The 15,079-nt window shown below is 40.0% G+C and overlaps 2 long non-coding RNA genes across 2 annotated transcripts in view; one reads left to right on the top strand and one right to left on the bottom strand.

Annotated features, from left to right (window-relative positions):
- The window catches only part of Gm36427, a 79,670-nt gene that overhangs the window by 25,380 nt on the left and 39,211 nt on the right, over positions 1–15,079 (bottom strand). The window lies entirely within an intron of this gene.
- Positions 2,721–15,079, top strand: part of 4933416M06Rik (RIKEN cDNA 4933416M06 gene) — a 39,078-nt gene continuing 26,719 nt past the window's right edge. The window contains exons 1-2 of the long non-coding RNA NR_045846.3: positions 2,721–2,778; positions 9,575–9,801. This is a non-coding gene — a long non-coding RNA (RIKEN cDNA 4933416M06 gene). The remainder of the gene's footprint in view (positions 2,779–9,574; positions 9,802–15,079) is intronic.

A 15,079-nucleotide genomic window follows, 5' to 3' on the forward strand; every position in this document is an offset into this window, starting at 1 on the left:
AACAATCCAGAGCAGGAAAAAAAATAAACAGAAAAAAAAATCCAAAGAGAAAGCACAAGAAACTTATACAGATGCTGAGACACACACATTTGCACACACCGAAAAACTGTAAAACCCAAATCAGAAACCATAATATATAAGCAAAATACCTGTAAGGCTTAAAAGAATAAAAACAGTGTAGACAGAGCATTGGGAGACAAAAATAATCCTTCAAAACTGCCCCCGAGTTTGTTTTGTGCTGGCCATCTCCTCCTGGGGATGAGGCCTGCCCTTAAAGGTGGTTTATATACCCAGTGGGACCTGCTGGAGAAAATGAATTTTTCCTTTGTGAGTAGTTATCTTGAAAAAGATGATTTAGCTCAGTGGTTGAGTGGCCCTGGGTTTGGTCCTCAGCTCTGGAAAAACAAAACAACAACAACAACAACAACAACAAAAAAAAACCCCAAAAAACCAAAAAACAAAAATAAAAACAAAAACAAACAAAAAAAAACCATTCTATGATGAGAAAGGAGATCTTTCCAAGACTGAGCAGGAGAGGCTCTCTCATGTGGGAAGCCTTGTCAGTCCAGAGTGGAAACCCGGGAGGCTCAGGGGATGCAGAGGCAAGCGCCATTCTCTGACAAGGAGCTCATCACCGACTTTGATAAGTTACTCCTAGGAGATACTGTTATAGGCCACTAGAGACCTGATGGAACGATTGGAAATCCATGGAAGAAAGAATGCATGATTCTGATTCAGACTGAAACACGGCTTCTTTTGATTTAGTACCAGCTGCAGAGCCAACGTTCTCTGCTAGGTTGGAGGGCATCTAGAAAAGGCCTTTGGCTCTAGATCCTCAAAGTCTTTATGGACAACAGAAGCTATGAGTAGCCAGTCGGTTTTGACGTCTATTTTTGTTTATCCACAAGCCCTACTTCCCAGGTGCTGGAAAACATCTCCAGGCTGAGAGATTTTCTTGCTTGGCTACTTCGGCTCACAGTGGTCTGTGCTGCCACTGTTATTAGCAAACCTTGTATTCAAGAGCTTTCCCTTCAGCTCTGCCAGTCCCAAGGGCAAAGCTTAGCACGCAAGATGAAGCTGGAATAAGACAGACTCAATGGAGAAGTGTGGACAGAGAGGCACTAAGGAAAGAAAGGCCAGGAAGGTTGTAAGGGAAATGACCCTGAAGTTAGTGCTGAGGCTTTCTTCTATACATTCTTGTAGTGATGGGTTTAGGGTCCGCGTGATGCAGAAATGAGAGTGTTCAACAGGACCCATGGTGAGATGCGATGATTGACAGATACCTCGGGTGGTGAACTCCAGAGATGATATACTCCTCTGGCTCCTCAGTGCTTAAATATAAAAATAGTCCCTTTAAAACAAAGTACTAGATTTTTTACAAAGCTTTTCAAAGTGCATTGCATATTCGGGGAGAAAGTCTAGTTAATGATGGCGACTTCTGTGATTTGCTTACTTGTCCTGCTGTGCCGAAGTCTGCTGTGCTCCCCGTCATTTTAGGAAGAAGACTTTTATTATTAGAATTCTGCAGAAACAGAATTTATGTTTAACTGCCAGGTAAGTATAAAAGCCCTTGTGTTTTGACCTTTGATGTTGAGATTTTTTTTTCTTTCTCTAAAATGTCTACATTTGTTTTTATGTCTATGCTGAGTCCCTGGCAGGATCTACTCTTGCTTTGGTAAGTTAGCATTTTGTAGCCCCCCAGTTCCACAGGCATTGTCATATAAGGGTAATGGAATCATGGCAAATTGAAATGATCCTAAGCTTTATCTGAGAAGACCTTTGGCTAATCATATTTGCGTCTTGAACCAGACCAGAGTTCCTAGCTCTGTTCAAGTGCCCAAAGCCCTCGACACCAAATTTTGTGCTTCCATCAGGAAGAGAAGGAGCTCTGCTTCCATGTTATTCTTCCTAAGAGAATTACAAAGTGCTGATTATGACCAGTGGGTAGGAGAGCTGTGTCTACAAACAGCAGAAAAATCTTTATAGGACTCTTCTCCTGGAGCATCATGGTTGGGGGCTCCTCATTTTCAACCCTGAGGCCATATGACATTTGGAAAGCCTGGATGGGCCCACATGACACATGGTGGACTTGTAGATCCTTCCCAGACTAGGCAGCTGCTGAAGTGCAAATGTATTCACGGGCATGAGGTAGAGGAGTCACGCTGCAAGCTGTCTTGGGCCTCTCTTTGGGTTCAAGGAAAAGTACCAGGCTGAAACCATAAACAGTCCATCCACAGACAGTTTGTAAAAGTCTCCTTGGCCTCACTCTTTCCATCACCATTGCCTAGTGATAGCCCATGTGAATCATGTGGGAAGGAGAGGGGCATGGTGGGTAAGTCAGGATTCCTACTTGCCAGGACTGCCTTTGCTTGCTATGACAACCAGGGGAGAACCTACTGCAACGCAACTCTGCCCAGCTGCTTTCAGCTGCAGGAACCTCCCACATTTATGAAGTAAATGTCCAAATAAATTAGAGCTGGGTCAAGGACAGGAGGACTGCACCAAGGGAGCCCTGTGGTTCCTGGCTTGTCATGAATGATGTATAGAATGAGCTAATGCAACCCAAAGTAAGCGAGAGCTGCAGAGTCTCTTTTTACACAGCTGCAACTGAGGCTTTTTGATGACTGAGTGATTTAAAAAAAAAAAAAAGTCCCGGAGCATCAGAAGGCCCTGAGTTCTGGAATCACATTACTTCACAGCCTTATGTCACAGGTCAAGTTGGCCTTCAGGGAAAGAGGGCCTTCTCTGAGGGGAGGCTGCCTCAGGGGCTTTGACAGGGTAAGTTTGGAAAAGCTTCTCCTTTAATATTTCTTTCTTCAATGCTTGTGATCTTAGCCTTTCAACCTAGGGACTCTGCATAACCACTGCTGGAAACTCGGAGGATGAGAAGCAGTAGCTGGAGAAGATAGGAAAGAAAACCCGGAATGAGAAGGCTATCCAGAGGAAGTTGACGGACTGAAGCTGAGCTGATGAGAGGCAGTCCCCAAAGGCCGCCGAGAAATGGGATTGTGCCTGTCTTAAGATTTCTTCACTTGGGCTGAATTTACTATTACTTTTTCCCTCTCATTTTTATTTGTTCTTTGAGAATTCTGTCACTGTATTTTGATCTCATTCATCCTCCTTCCATAGCTTTCCCCAGATTAGTCTCTTCCCTGCTCGGCCAACTTTGTTTAAACGTATGGAGTCCAGTTTGTGTTCCCCATATATTCTTGGATGGGTAGCCTTTCACTATTCCATGAAGGCTATTCCATGAAGGGCTCTATTCTTTTTTTTTCCTGTTCAAATGTAATTTTATTAATTATTGCTTAATTAATAACACAAATCATTCATAGAAAAGCCTATTTGAAATTTTTTTATAAAATTATTTTATTTACATCCCAAAAGTTGCCCTCCTTCTTGGTCCCCACTCCCCAAGTTCTTTACCCCATCCTCTTTCCCTCCCTGCCTCTGAAATGGTGCTCTCCCCTACTCCCACCTCACCCGCACCAGCCTCCCTCTTCCCTGAAGCATCAAGTTTCCACTGGATTAAGACCATCCTCTTCCACTGAGGCCATACAAGGCAGTCCTCTGCTACACATGTGCCTGGAACCACGAACTAGCCCATGTATGTTCCTTGGTTTATGGCTTAGTCTCTGGGAGTTCTGAGGGGTCTGGGTTAGTTGACACTGTTGTTCTTCCTATGGGGTTGTGATCCCAAGGGCTCTTTTAAAGAAAGTCAACTCTCCTATAACTATTAGTTACCAAGCGCTCTTCAATAAGGCATGAGAATTTGTGCCCATCTCCCTCTTCCTTGGTAGCTCATTCTTGCTTAGGTCTTGTTCTTCAACTGAATATGTGTTATATCCATATGCATAGGCTGTGTCCAGAAAACACTGATTATTTGTAGTAATTTATTACCTCTGGCTCTTAAAACTCTTTATGTTTCCTCTTTCCTCTTAGGAGGGGGATGCTATATAGATGTCAAACTTAGGGCTGAGTGTTCTGCAATCTCATTCTCTGTACCTTGGTTGGAGTTGAAAGCAGTCATTCTAAGAGAGGTAACTCTGACCCGGAAAGAAAAATGTTGCACACTTTCTACCATTCGTGGGCATTAGCTTAAATCTACACACACACACACACACACACACACACACAAATACACACATTTCATTTGAAATATCATAGAGGTCATGAAATTAGTATGGTGAGCAAGTTCCATGAAGATAGAACTCAATTGTATGGAGGGTTATGGGAGAATGATGGAACAGGAAAGATTAAATTGGGGTCGAGGATGGGAAGGCAGAGTAGAAGAGGCAATATAGAGAAGAATAATTAACATTAAAGACCCTTTAAAAATCATATGGAAACCTACTAGTGTAGAGGCTTCCTAAAATATATACATACACATATACAGAAAGAGTTGAGTTACTCTATAATGGGGTAATGGTGCCGCTCCTAGGTACCACAGGCCAGGAGTGAGTTCTTTTGGAGTTGTTGGTCATCGAGTTCCCAAAGACCCCTAAAATTACCTACCATTGGTTATCCAAAGACACCATCATGAAGACGCCATATGCTTTAGTCATGGAATATGGAGAAATCAAGTTGGTACTCACCTGGAAACTTCGTCCATAATGGCTAAATTCCAAAGGGCTAGAGCATACTCTGCACAGCATCAGAGGAGAAAGATAGCCATCAGGCTTACCCAGCTATGAACTCTGAGAGCTATAATCATGACTTGATTGACAGGACATACCCTTTGGAGCAACAGTGGAATGATCATCGTAGGAATGAACAACCACTTTCTGATTATATTAAAGCTAACTCCACAAAATGAAATCCATACCTGGCACCATCATCTGGGTCAAGAATCTATGGCTAGACAGGTCCTAGGACTTAGGGAAACTCTACTACTATTATTCTGCTCAGTGGACATATTATTAAAGTGACTCCTAATAACTTACTGTTATGCCCATATATTAATGCATTTCTCAACCCTCATCAGAGAAGTTTTTATTTGTAGTAAACAGTTGCTATTTTTCTGAGGTTATCAAGGGCCTTCTTTTCGGGCTCATGGATCTCTTCTGGGATCAGATTTTTGTTTTAGGTGTACAGCCTTGAGTTTATCATCAAACTAAAAGGGATATCTGTCACCAAAAGTATTTTTAAGGATTGAAATTCAGTCACTGATCAAAAATGTTAATTCTCCATTTCCCTGTTTTATCCCCATTTTTCTTCCCTGCTGATTTTATTAATATGTTAGTACATGTATACATGGTATCATGAATCTTATACAAACAATATTTCTTTTTCCTTTTTGTTTTATTTATTATTAAATTTTTATTTTCGAGGCAAGGTGTTTCTGTGTAGCCTTGGCTGTGCTGGAACTCATTATGTAGGCTAGGCTGGCCTTGAATTCAAAGATTTGCCTGCCTCTGCCTCCCAAGAGCTGAGATTATAGGCATGTGTCAGCAGGCCAGGCTACAAACCGTATTTCTAAAGTGAGCAATGGGTTACCCTTTCTACAAACAGTGCATTTGTTAGCTTCTGTTGGGAAAGAATTCTGAAGGTTACTAAAGTAGGAAAGGGGTAAAAATGAGTACAGTTTATCCTCCACAGCTAAAAATGGAACAAGATTCCTATAACCCATTTGTTTCATTAGTGTCCAAAACACTAGGAAGATAGTACCTGAAATGCAGGAAAGGGATGCTGTGGGAGTGTATCTGTTTGAAATGTGATCTTATTTTACATGCATTATTTGGAGACCCTCTCTTGATAGAATGTGTGTGTGTGTGTGTGTGTGTGTGAGAGAGAGAGAGAGAGAGAGAGAGAGAGAGAGAGAGTGAGAGAGAGAGAGAGAGAGAGAACTATTTCCTGAGTAAAAATTTAAAAATTGATGTGGTAGGTTGGACCCTTAACTTGGACATCATCATTTTTGTATGAACTATATCACTGATAGTTTAAATGATTAAAAACATGAGGTATTTAAACAAAAACAAGAAGCTGTGATAATATTGGTAAGTAGGAAGTCATACTTTAGAAGAACTAACTGGAACATTCTAGAACCACTAGAATGGAGTGCACTTGAAGTAAGAATTGATAAACTGGAAGGTAGATCTTAAATATTATCTACAAGCTTGCACTGAAAGACAAAGTGATAGGAAATAAGTAAGATATGAGAAAATAGAATTTCAAAAGGTTCATATATGTTCTTTTACCTGAAGGAAAGAATAAAGGGAGTAAGAGAAAGGCAATACTTGGTAAAATTAAGAACTTGAATGAACTAAAGGTCGACTTAATTTCTCACACTTGGGAAGTAAAACAAATTCCAAAGAGATGAAGTAAAAAGAAACAAAATAAGCTTATTGGCATAAAATTTAGAATTTAAAAGACAAAGAGCAAACTCAGGAAACAATATAAAGGAAGGAGCATATTATGTAGAAGAAATATTTCATAGGTTGGTGGGGTGGCTCAGTGGGTAAAGGCCCTTGTCACCAAGCCTGATGACCTGACTCTGGCAACACAATGGTTGGAAGGAGCGAACTGATTCCCTCCTGCTGCCCTCCAACCTCCACACACATGCTATGTCACATGCCCATGCGAAATAAGCATGTGTTTAAAGCAAACAGAACTGAATTTTTAATAAGAGAATATTTTCAAGACTTCAAGATAAACCTCTGCTTATTATATCTCCACTCTTGAATGCTAATTTGACTGAACATAGAATTTTAATTGACAATTATGTACGGGAATTAGGGATGAGATCCACAATGATATGCTACTGACGTGTCTTCTCTGCATTCTGTCCAGTTGCGCATAGACTGCAGAAAGAAGCTTCCCTGATAATGTCTGCAGCTCCACTCATTTATAGACATAAAGATAATAATTTAGAAATCAATCTGATAGTATGTCCATTTAGCAATATAATAGTAGCAGGTCCACCCCTGTGGCATGCGATACTCCAACCATGGGATTTTGGTCTTACAGTACCAGACATGTATTTTCTTCTCCTGTTGAGTAGGCCCTAAATCCAATTAGAAAGTGGTTGGTTACTGCCCCCCCCCCACCCCCGCACCCAAATTCATTCCACTTTTATACCCATGAGCATTCACTTGTCAAAGTGATCATTATTGCAACTCACAGAGTTTATTCACAGGAAGGGGGTAAATTGTTCTGTCTCCAACAGCCTGCATGGGACATTCTAGTACTACGAAAGCTACTCAGCAGGAAGGAAGCTTCCCGCTCAGTGTGAACTTGAGGTCTTCATGCCCGGTGACCAACTGTGTGGTGTGTCAAGCAATAGGATCTTCCCATGCAAACAAAAGCAGGGGCAATAGTCTGTGTTGTTTTGGGCATATCTGCAACGCCTCTGAATGGCATTTTGGGGAGGAGATATCTCACAGCTGGGACTAGGATTTATGTTTAGCAACCTGTGGGTTCTGGGATGAGCATTATGCCTGTAATTATATTATAAGAATATAAGGCAACTCTATTTAAAGTCTGTAAACACACACACACACACACACACACACACACACACACACACACAGGTAAAACAGTAGGTTTTCATATGGCTTTTTCAAACTTGCTTCCTGTTAGTTATTCCTTCTCTGTCCCCCTCTTCTCTCCCTTTCTTCTCTTAAATCTTGCTCCCCGTTAGTCTTCAAGGTCTTGCTATTCTTTTTGCTCTTTTTATTCTCTCATATGTTACATCCTGACCTCACTTTCTTCTCCCTCCACTTTCCCCAGCAGCCCCTCTCATCTACCCTCTCCCCCAGATCTACTCCTTCTCTGTTTTCCTTCAGAAATGAGCAGTCCTTCCATGGATATCAACCAAACATATCACATAACAAGTTATAATAAGACAAGACACATACCCTCATATCAAGACTGAATGAAATAACCCAGTAGGAAAACAAGGGTTCCAAGAGTAGGCAAAAGAGTCAGAGACAAACCCCATTCTAGTGTTAGGAGTCCCACAAGAATACCAAGCCACACAATCATAACATATATGCAGAAGACATAAATCATAACCATACAGGCTCTGTGATTGCCATTTCAGTTTCTGTGAGCCCTGATGAGCCATGCTTCGTTTATTCTATGGACCATGTACTCCTGGTGTCATCAACCATCAGACTCCTACAGTCCTTTCTCTCTCTCTTCTTCAGGGTTCCTTGAGCTCTAGGTAATGTTTGGATGTGGCATCTTCATCAGTTGCTAGGTGAAGCCTCTCTGTTGATAACTGGGCTAGGCTCCTGTCTATGAGTATAGCAGAATATCATTAGAAATCATTTCATTCTTTTGCCAGTTTATATTTGGTTCTATCCTAGGACTCTCTGCTACTCTAAGTCTCTGTGCCTTTGGTTCTTGGACATGCAGGCAGTATCTAGGATTGACTCTCTTGCAGTCATATGGGTCTCAAGTTGGACCAATCACTGGTTGGCCACTCCTACAAGTTCTGTACCACCTTTACCCCAGCATATCTTGTAGGCAAGACAAATTGTACATTAAAGGCTTTTTGGGTGGGTTGATGTCCAGCCCCACTATCGAAGCCTTGCCAGGTTGTAGAAGATGACCAGTTCAGGCTCTGTATCCTCTATTATGAGGAGTCTTTGTTTGGGTCACTCTTATAGATTCCAGAGTTTCTTTGTACTAGGTTTCCACATTATCTTGAAATGCCCCCTAATTCTAGTGACCTCTCTCAGTACTCGCCCCGAAACTCTCATTTCCACCTGATCCCTCCTCTCACCAGCCCCTTGTCTACCCATGAAATCTATTTCCTCTTCCTAAGAGATCCATGTGTCCCTTTGAACCTTCCTTGTTACTTAGCCTCACTGGGTCTGTAGACTGTAGCATGATTATCCTTTACTTAACAGCTAATATCCACTTATAATTGAGTACATACCATGTTTGTCTTTCTGAGTCTGGGTTATTTCATGCAGGATAATTTTATCTAGTTCCATCCATTTGCCTGCAAATTTAATGATGTCATATTTCTAAACTGCTGAGTAATATATTCCATTGTGTAAATACATTTTTAAATCCATCCTTCAGTTGAAGGACATCTAGTTTCTGGCTATTATGAACAAAGCTGCTATGAACATAATTGAGCCAGTGTCTGTGTGGTAGGATATACTTTAGTCCTGGGTCTGGTCTTCAGCATTCCTTCTCCATGTTCAGTCTGCAAGATGTGGGAGCCATCATCTGTGATGCCATGAAGACCCTCTGGTTTTTATTTTAGTGGTTACTTGAAACTTTCTCATAGCCTTTTTATATCCTTTTCAAAAGATTGATAAATCTTAGCTGTAGCTACCTGACTTTGCTGTCTATCTAGTTATTATTTTCCTATTTATTATTTGTTCAAATGCCTAATAACTCCCTTTGTTTTGCACACTCCAGCCATTGACATTAAGGCAGAGAACAATGCAAGTTCAAAAATCCTCAATATATGCTCAATTATGTTCATAGCAGCTTTGTTCATAATAGCCAGAAACTAGATGTCCCTCAACTGAAGAATGGATAAAGAAAATGTATGTTTATACAGCGGAATATATTATTCAGCAGGTAAAAAAATGACATTTTGTATCTTCTTTCATAGACCAACATTCTTAGCCTGGTCTCTCTGAAGAGCAGACTTGCACGTACAGAAGAAAGTGCTGGAAACTTATTGGAGAACATTATAAGGGATGATATGAGAGTACTGGATGAGAAAGAACAGGGCTGAAGAGAAGGAGTGGCTATAATCTCAGTGGAGGAAGGGGTCTTCAGAGTGGACCCCAGTCCTTATTATCTGTGGGGTTCTTCAGAAAAGAAGCTGGGACTTAGGTAAGGTTCTTATCAATGAAGGCAGAGAGTGTCCAGTGTGCTAATGGTATATCCCAAAACCGAGCAAAAGTATCCTTCAGTCTTAAAGGGATTTCTGGGTTGTACCTCATAGGACTTAATACTAAGATCCCTGTTCATTGGCCACAAAGTCTCAAATTCTCCAACTTAGAAAATACCCTTTAATTTCAACTATATAGCAAGCTGGAAGCAATCTTGAGCTATAGGAGACACTTTCTTAAAATAAAACAAACAGAAGAATAATAAAAAAAAGTATTCACTAGGTAATGATGTCATTTAAGAGAAGCCATATAATTTCAGTGTCCTGAAATAAATCTAACAAATGTGCCTGGCATTTAAATATAAAGCTCTATCAAAAGTTTTATAATATAATATATTCTCTCTATATATTTTATAGAATTTTCTCCATAGAATATGTATGTTTATGAGTGATGAGATATAATATTTTAAAATTGTCTAAGCTCTGTAAACCACTATAAAATACCAATAGTGATACCAATTGTGATAGTTTTCACAATTTTATTGTAAAATTGATATGAAAAAATTAAGATTCAAGAATAGCCAAAACATTTTAAAAGTAAAACAAGGAAGGTAGGAAAAGTTGCCTTTCTGGATATCAACATTTCTCAAAAGCTAACTTGATCAAAACAGGAAGGTATATAGTAAGAAAAGATACAGTACTGAAATAAAATATAGACCTCTAAGACTTGACATTCCTTGAATAAATATTTGATATATAATAATAGCAATAGAAATTAGTAGGAAATGATGAATCTTTAACAAACAGAAGATACTTAGACCATTTATTATTTTATATGATAAAGATAAAAATATATCATATCATTAAAAAGCACAACTAGTTTTCAAGTATACTAAACATATATTCACTACAAAACTTTGAAAAAGCTTTCCTAAGGCCTAGAAACCATATGCTGTAAAGGAAAAATATTGGTAGTTTTTGTATGACAAAAACAATTAAATACATAAAACACTCCCCTGCCTGCCTGGTCAACCTAGGGCATAGCCAGCTAAAGTGAGCTGACCCCTGATTTCCACTGTCTGTCCTACAATTTATCAGTCTTCTCAGGGAGCCTTGTGGAGGGGCCCAAGACCCCTCCCTGCCAATCTTGTGCTTGCTGGATCTACCTGGGACACAGCCAGCAGAGGTGAGCAGCCTGCTGCTCCCTGAGGTGCATTGTCAGGCCCACAGCTCTACTTCTCTCCCTGAGGAGTCCTGCTGGCATCGGGAACATCCAGCTAACACCAGGGATAACCATATGGTTAAATGAAAATATAAGAAGATAATCAGAAGGATCCAGGGCAAGATGGCATCACCAGAACCAAGCTATCCTGCTTCAAGAATCCCTGGATATTCTAACAGGACCAAAGCACAAGAAGATGACCTTAAATACAATTTTATAAAGATGATAGAAATGGGGTAGGGAAGTGGGGGGGGTATAGGGGACTTTTGGGATAGCATTGGAAATGTAATTGAGGAAAATATGTAATAAAAAAAAGAAACTGAGGCAGAGAAGAACAGACTGGCCCCCTTCTGCTGCCTGAGGCCATCTCTTCCCCCTAAGTGACCAAGCAAGCATTCTTATTACCTCCCCCTTGCTATCTTGTTGCCTTTTTGTAAAAAATAAAATTGAAATACAGGAAAAAAAGATGATAGAAATGAATAAATAAAGAGAAAATGAATAAATCCCTTAAAGAAATACAGGAAATACAATCAGATGAAGGATATGGATAAAAGTGTTCAAGAACTGAAAATGGAAATAGAAGCAATGAAGAAAACACAAGAGCCAGGCGTGGTGACACACGCCTTTAATCCCAGTACTCAGGAGGCAGAGGCAGACAGATTTCTGAGTTCGAGGCCAACCTGGTCTACAAAGTGAACTCCAGGACAGCCAGGGCTACACAGAGAAACCCTGACTCGAAAAACAACAACAACAAACAAACAAACAAACAACAAAAAACCCAAAACACCCAAGACCCCAAAAACAAAAAACAAAAAACAAAACAAAAAACTGAGGGAATCCTGGAGGTGGAAAACCTAGGGAAGAGAACAGGAACTATAGATGCAAGCTTTATCAACAGAATACAAGAGATGAAGGAGAGAATCTCAGGCATAGAAGATAAGGTTGAAGAATATCATACATTGGTCAAAAAAAATGCTAAGTCTAAATATTTATGACAGAAAACATCCAAGAAACCTGGGGCATTATGAAAAGACCAGTAACAGGAAGAGGCGAAGATTCTCCCCTACAAGCCCCAGAAAAATTTCAACAAAACCACAGAAGAAAATGTTCCCAACCTAAAGAAAGATATGGTTATAAACATGCAAGAAGCTTACAGAACACCAAAAATATTAGACCAGAAAAGAAAATTCTCCTACTACATAATTATATTCAAAATACTAAATGTACAGAACAAAGAAAAAATATTAAAAGCTGCAAGGGGAAAAAGGCCAAGTAACATATAAAGGAAGACCTATCAGAATTGCACCCAATTTCTCCACAGAGGCCCTAAAAGCCAGAAGGGACTGGGCAGATGCCTTGCAGACTCTAAGCGACCGTAGATGCCAGCCCGGACTACTATAGCCAGAAAAAAAAAAATTGTATCACCGTAGATAGAGAAAACAACAGGGAAAAACCAAATTTAAATAATATCTATCCACAAATCCAGCCCTACAGAAGATATTAGAAGGAAGACTTCATCCCAAGGAGGCTAACTATATCCAAGAAAACACAGGAAATAAATAATCCCACAACAGCAAACCAAATGAAGGAAAGCTGAATGTGTGCACATGCACAGGCATGCATGCACACGAGCACACACACACACACACACACACACACACACACACACAAACTACCACCATCAATATCTAACAGAATTAACAATCATTGGTCATTAATATCTCTGAATATCAGTGGACTCAATTCCCCAATAAAAAGACACAGGCTAACTGAATGGATGCAAAAACAGGATCCATAATTCTGCTGTATATAAGAAACACACTATATAAGCAATAAAGAGAGCCATTATCTCAGAGTAAAGGGTTGGAAAAAGGGTTTCCAAGAAAACAGACCCAAAACTCAAGCAGGAGTAGCCATTCTAAAATTTAATAAAATAGACTTTCAACTAAAAATTATCAAAAGAGATGGGGAAGAACACTTTATACTCATCAGAGGAAATAATGTGTGTAAAGCTTAAATCACACATTGAGTCCTACACATTCATAGTGAGAGATTTCAGCACCCCACTCTCACCCAGTGGACAGGTCATCAAGACAAAAGTAAACAGAGAAATAATGAAACTAACAGAGGGTGTAAATCAAATGGATGTAATAGATATGTACAGAGCATTTCACCCAAACACAAAAGAATATACCTTCCCTCAGCACCTGATGGATCCTTCCTCAAAATTGACCGTTTACTTGCTCTCAAAGTATGCCTCAACACATACAACAAAATGGAAATAATCCCTTGTATCTCATCAGACCACTATGGATTAAAGCTGGAATTCATCAATAACAAAACAACAGAAAGCCTACAAACTCATGGAAGCTAAACAACACTCTACTGAGTGACCATTGGATCAGGGAAGAAATAAAGAAATTAAAGACTTTCTAGATGTAGTGGAAATGAAGGCACAATACACAACAAATTCATGGGACACAATGAAAGCAGTGCTATGAGGAATATTTATACAGTTAAGTACCTTCAGAAAGGAATTAGAGAGATAGCATACTAGCAATTTAAAAGCACAGCCGAAAGCTGTAGAACAAAAGGAAGCAAATATATGCAAGAAGAGTAGACAGTAGGAATTAAACTCAGGGCTGAAATCAATAAATTAGAAACAAAACAGTACAAAGAATCAATGGAACCAAGAATTGAATCTTTTTTAAAATCAGCAAGATAGACAAACCAGAGAGAGAGAGAGAGAGAGAGAGAGAGAGAGAGAGAGAGAGAGAGAGAAATTCGGAAGCAAGGAGTGGGATATAACAACAGACATTGAAGAAATCCAAAGAATCATTAAGTCTTACTTCAAAAGAGGTATGCCACAAAATTGGAAAATCTAAAAGACATGGCTGATTTTCTTGATAGAGCCAACCACGGACACTAATAATGATACTCTGATATGCTTGCAGACAGGAGCCTGGCATAATTGTCTCCTTAGAGGCTTTATCTACAGCGCATGGAATCAGATGCAGAGGCCAAGAGCAAAACATTAGGTTGAGCTTGGGAAGTCTTGTAGAATAGGGGATAGGATTGAAGGTACAAGACGGTCAAGGACAGTGCAAAAAGACCAACCCAGTTAACTACACTGGCCCTATGGTGACTTACAGAGACTGAACTACGAACCAAACAGCTTGCAAGGACTGGGCCTAGGCTCCTACACATTTGTAGCAGATGTGCAGCTTGGTCTTCATGTGGGTCCACGAACGATTGGAGTGTGTGCTGGCTCTGACACTATTGCCTATCTTTGGATCACCTTCTCCTAGCTGGGCTACATTATAGGGCCTCAGTAGGAGGATGTGCTTAGTCCTGCTGCAATTTGATGTGCCAGGGCTGGTAGGTACCAATGGGGGGGGGGGCTTCCCTTTCTCTGAGAAGGGGAGGAGATAATGGGGAGAGGGGTTTGTGAGGGAGGGACTGGGAGGAAAGTCGGGTGTGTGTGTCTGTGACTGGGACATAAATAGAATTAATTAATTAATAAGAAAAAGCATGATGGGAAACCATGGTAGGAGAGATGTCTACAATATATGTAACTGATGGAGGAATGGGAACTCGGCTCACAAAGGACAAAAAGAATAAGACAAGTGTCAAGTGGGAGTGGGTGGGTTGGGGAGCAGGGCAGGGGGAGGGTATAGGGGACTTTTGGGATAGCATTTGAAATGTAAATGAAGAAAATATCTAATAAAAAATGAAAAAAAGAATATGACAAGTGTCATGATTTGAATATGATTTGTTTTCTCTTACACATACTGAATTTCAAATGATGAAGACTGAAGAGGGTACAATCTTAATTCATCTCTGGATTTAAAAGTGGGGTCTTTTGAAATGATAAAATTTAGTGAAGCCACCAGGGTGGCCCCATAATTTAATCCAACTTGTTTCAGGTGAAGGGAGGTTGACCAGAGCATATGTGTATATATGCTCTGCATATATACACATACACATACACATACACATACACATACACATACACATACACATACACATACACATACATATACTAGTGGGGGTGGTCC

Source organism: Mus musculus, chromosome 13, assembly GCF_000001635.26.
Source record: "Mus musculus strain C57BL/6J chromosome 13, GRCm38.p6 C57BL/6J".
NCBI lineage: Eukaryota > Metazoa > Chordata > Mammalia > Rodentia > Muridae > Mus > Mus musculus.